The sequence below is a fragment of the Daucus carota genome, chromosome 4 (assembly GCF_001625215.2).
Source record: "Daucus carota subsp. sativus chromosome 4, DH1 v3.0, whole genome shotgun sequence".
NCBI lineage: Eukaryota > Viridiplantae > Streptophyta > Magnoliopsida > Apiales > Apiaceae > Daucus > Daucus carota.
The window spans coordinates 17,154,087-17,158,967 of NC_030384.2; the positions used below are offsets into that span (position 1 = coordinate 17,154,087).

The window sequence follows — 4,881 nt, forward strand, 5'->3', positions numbered from 1 at the left end:
TGCTTCCAAGCACTCCTCATCAAATTTGAATGGAATGTCTTTCTCTAACAGATTGCAAAGAGGTTTAGAAATTTTTGAGAAATCCTTAATGAACCTCCGATAGAAACCTGCATGACCAAGGAAGCTTCGGATGCCTTTGACTGAAAGTGGTGGAGGAAGATTTTTAATTGTTTCCACCTTCGCTTTATCGACTTCTAGTCCTTTGGCAGATACCTTATGCCCCAATATGATTCCTTCTTGCACCATGAAATGACATTTTTCCCAATTGAGAATCAGATTAGTTTCCACACAGCGCTTAAGAACCATTCTAAGATTCGTGAGGCATTCGTCATAAGATGTTCCAAATACAGAAAAGTCGTCCATGAATACCTCCACATTGATTCCGATCATCTCTGAGAATATTGCCATCATGCACCTTTGAAAAGTGGCTGGTGCACCACACAAGCCAAAAGGTACTCTTCGGAATGCGAAAGTACCATAAGGGCATGTAAAGGTTGTCTTTTCTTGATCCTCCGGAGAAATAGCAATCTGATTATAGCCAGAATACCCATCTAACAGACAATAGAACTCATGGCCAGCCAACCTGTCAAGCATCTGATCAATAAAAGGCAGAGGGAAGTGATCCTTTCTTGTAGCTTTATTCAGCTTTCTGTAGTCCATGCAAATCCTCCAACCAGTGACAGTTCTAGTTGAGATGAGTTCCCCTTTTTCATTGGCTACTACTGTCATGCCTCCTTTCTTAGGCACACATTGTACTGGGCTCACCCATGAGCTATCTGAAATTGGATATATGATACCTGCATCAAGCCATTTAAGAATCTCTTTCTTTACAACCTCCTTCATGATAGGATTTAGCCTTCTTTGTTGTTTTACTGAAGGTTTGCTTCCTTCTTCAATGAGAATTTTGTGTTGACAAAAGGATGGACTGATTCCCTTGATATCAGCTATGGTCCAACCAATTGCTGTTTTGAATTCCCTTAGCACCCTCAAAAGTTTTTCTTCTTCCTCACCTGACAAGTTAGATGCAATAATAACAGGAAGTGTAGAACCTTCACCAAGAAAAGCATACCTCAAGTGATCCGGTAGCGGTTTAAGTTCAAGTTTAGGTGCTTCGATTACTGATGGTTGTAAAGGTTTGTGATCTTCCTTTTGTTCCTCCAAGCCAAGAGATTCGACAGGTGGTTCAAAATTCCTTCTCCAAGGTGATGAGTTAAGATGATGGATTTCTTCCAATTCTTCTTCACTGTCCAATTCCTCATCATTGGTAAGGATTGCTTCCAATGCATCATTCTGTAAAACCTGCTGGCTATTAGCTTCTGCCGTAGTATCAAGCACATCCATACTGAAACAAGATTCCTCATCAGTTGGTAATTTCATTGCATTGAATACGTTGAACGTGACCGTCTGATCTTGTATTCGCATTGTAAGTTCCCCTTTTTGGACATCGATCAATGTTTGCCCGGTAGCTAAAAAGGGTCTACCCAAGATGATAGGAATCCTTTTGTCTTCTTCAAAGTCAAGAATCACGAAGTCGGCTGGAAATATTAATTGATCAACCTTGACTAGCACATCTTCAATTATACCCCTTGGATATGTGATCGAACGATCAGCCAGTTGTAAGGACATGTTTGTCGGCTTGAGCTCTGGCAGGCCAAGTTGTGTGAAGATAGATAAAGGCATCAGATTGATGCTAGCTCCCAAGTCGCCCAGACACTTATCAAAAGAGAACTTCCCAATAGTGCAAGGGATAGTGAAGCTTCCCGGATCTTTAAGCTTAGGTGGTAATTTCTGTTGAAGTACAGCACTAAATTCCTCCGTTAAAGCCACTGTCTCTAACTCCTCGAGCTTTAGCTTTTTTGAAAGAATACCCTTCATAAACTTGGCATAGCTAGGCATTTGCTCGAGTGCTTCAGCAAACGGGATGTTGATGTGAAGCTTTTTGAACACTTCAAGGAATTTACCAAATTGCTTATCCAGCTGCTGTTTTTTTAACCTCCTAGGAAATGGAGGTGGTGGATATAATGGTTTTGACACCGGAGCAGCTGCAGGGATAGCCTTATCTTTTTCAACAGTAGGGTTGATTCCAATTGTGTTTGAAGGAAGTTCTGCTGGAATTTCTTGCGGTTCATCACCCTGATCTTGTACTAATGTTGAGATAGGCCCTGTTGTAGTTTTTCCAGATCTCAGCGTAATGGATTGGACTTGCTCTTTAGGGTCCCTCTTACCTGGTACCTCTGTATCACTAGGGAGATTCCCCTGTGGTCTGCTCAGTAAAGCATTAGCTAACTGACCGACTTGTGTCTCCAAAGCTTTTAAAGTTACTGCCTGACTCTTGTACATGAGCCTTAGTTCTTCCATGTCAGACCTTTCGTTAGCTGATTGCCCATGATTCTGAAATCCCGGAGGGTGATATGGCTGTTTAGGTGCATACTGTTGTGAAGTCCCAGCCTGACTGTACTGTTTAGGTCCCTGTTGAAATCCTTGTTGAGGTTGATTATACCCCTGATTATTACTCCAGCTGAAATTAGGATGATTTCGGTTGTTAGGATGATAAGTAGCTGGAGCAGGCTGTTGACCTCTCTGAAAGTTGCTCACAAATTGTGCTGATTCACTAGAAATGGCACACTGATCAGTAGCATGAGTACCAGCACATAATTCGCAAATAGAGATTGGCTGTTGAATTCCTTGGTGAGCCAGAGAATCGACTTTCATCGTGAGAGCTTTAAGTTGAGCTGCTATAGCTGTAGACGTGTCAAGATCAAGAATTCCGGCTACCTTCCCTTGAGTAAGTCTTTGAGTAGGGTTCTGATATTCATTAGCAGCCATCATTTCAATAAGATCATAAGCTTCTTCATAACTCTTAGCCCATAGCGCACCTCCAGAAGCAGCATCAAGCATAGGTCTGGATTAAGGTCCAAGACCATTATAGAAACTGTTTATTTGCATCCAATCCGGCATGCCATGATGGGGACACTTCCTTAGCATCTCCTTATATCGCTCCCAGGCTTCACAGAATGTTTCTCCTGATTGTTGAGAGAATTGAGATAGAGCATTTCGTAGTGCAGCAGTCTTTGCCATGGGGAAGAATTTAGTGAGAAATTTCTGAGCTAGATCTTCCCATGTAGTAATCGAACCAGATGGTAAAGAACGTAACCATCCCTTAGCCTTATCTCTCAGTGAAAATGGGAAAAGCCTTAGCTTCACAGCTTCATCAGAGACGTCATTAAATTTGAAAGTGTCACAGATCTCTATAAAATTTCGTATATGCATATTGGGATCTTCAGTAGGAGAACCCCCATACTGTACCGAGTTCTGGACCATTTGAATAGTTCCTGGTTTGATTTCAAAGGCTTTGGCTGCGATTGCAGGCCTGACAATGCTTGATTGGATATCATCGATCTTTGGCATAGAGAAATCCTTCAATGCCTTACTGTCTGGTTGTTCTTCAGGTTCTGTCATTGTTTCAGAATCAGAAGAAGAAGTAGAAGCTGAATCAGTTGCTTTCTTACGGGTTTGAGAACGTGTTAGCATAAACGCGATCCAAGTACCTGAAATAAAGAAAAGAAGAAAAGTGAGAAGAGAATAGAATCCTAGTCAGTGAATTTTAATGCACACTGATGACAAGTACATAAACTAATTAATTAACACCGAGTCCCCGGCAGCGGCGCCAAAAACTTGTTCGCAAAAATCTACACGCAAGCGCACGTGATCACAAGTAATATATTAAGTTCGTTCCCACAGAGACTGGTGAATTAAGAATACGCACCTATGCAACAATGTATGATCAATTATCACTGCCAAGACAATTAACAAGGATGGTTTTCTTTTATACTAATAACTAAAATTACTAATCAAATTCAGAATAGGAAAACACATGGGATTCTAACTTCATTATCGAATTCATCTAGAATTGAATTTACTGATTAACATGCGACTGTTGATCCTAATCAGACAACACGAAAGTAATACATGCCAACTCTCGTTGCACACATATCATACCACTCAAAATCCACAATTAAGATAGAAATCTCATGGACACCAACAAAGCTCAGACCCTATATCTCTATAGCGGTAGTGTAAGCAGAGAGGTTTAATAACAAGTCGTCTATCGTGATTACACAGGGTGATAAAAATAGTTCAAGTCTACCACAAATTATGTTTCATTCACATAATCCTATGTTTACATGGCATAGTTCTAAATTCAATCATCCACTCTCGCTTCAGAAAGAATTAACAAACAACTTAGAAGTTAGCTACGCTCCTAAGAAGAATAAGCACGGCTCATGCAAAGAAATCAACGTACGTCGCAAGATCAAGTAATTAATATTCGTTACTAGACTACATCGATAAATCCATTAGAATCCCATGAAGGCGGTTAGTTCAGAATCGAACTAATCGATGTCATGGGTTCTAATGAAAACATGGTAAATAAAAGACAAGAATTAAACGGAATAAAAATGCTTGAATTAATAATAAAGATCACACGTTACAGAATTGATGTTCCCGATCTCGCTCGAAACTGTCACTTCCTCGCGAAGAACGATCTAATACAAACTGATAATGTGCTTGAATGATTAAAACTAACTTACGATATTGTTCTCTCTTAAAACTACTTCTACGAGACTAGGGTTTTACACACGAGAAGTTAAATTACATTGACCAAGTCAACCGGGCCTCGACCGCTGCGAAAATCCGTCAGAAAAGCTCCAAAAATCGGCCCGGGGCACTTCTGCTGGGCGCGGCCGCGCTAAACTAGCGCAGGCGCGCTAGTGACAGCAGAAGGTAGCGCGGGCGCGCTAACAAGTAGCGCGGGCGCGCTGCTGTCTGTCATGGTGGCCCTGTTTCTTCGTTTCTCGCTCGTTCTCGCGTGCATGTCCTTCC

The 4,881-nt window shown here is 41.3% G+C and overlaps 1 non-coding gene across 1 annotated transcript; it reads left to right on the plus strand.

Annotated features, from left to right (window-relative positions):
* The first annotated feature begins 2,956 nt into the window (after positions 1 to 2,956).
* LOC135152455 (small nucleolar RNA R71) lies at positions 2,957 to 3,063 on the plus strand. Its single transcript, XR_010291633.1, has one exon. It is a non-coding gene; the product is annotated as a small nucleolar RNA R71 (small nucleolar RNA).
* The last annotated feature ends 1,818 nt before the right edge of the window (positions 3,064 to 4,881 follow it).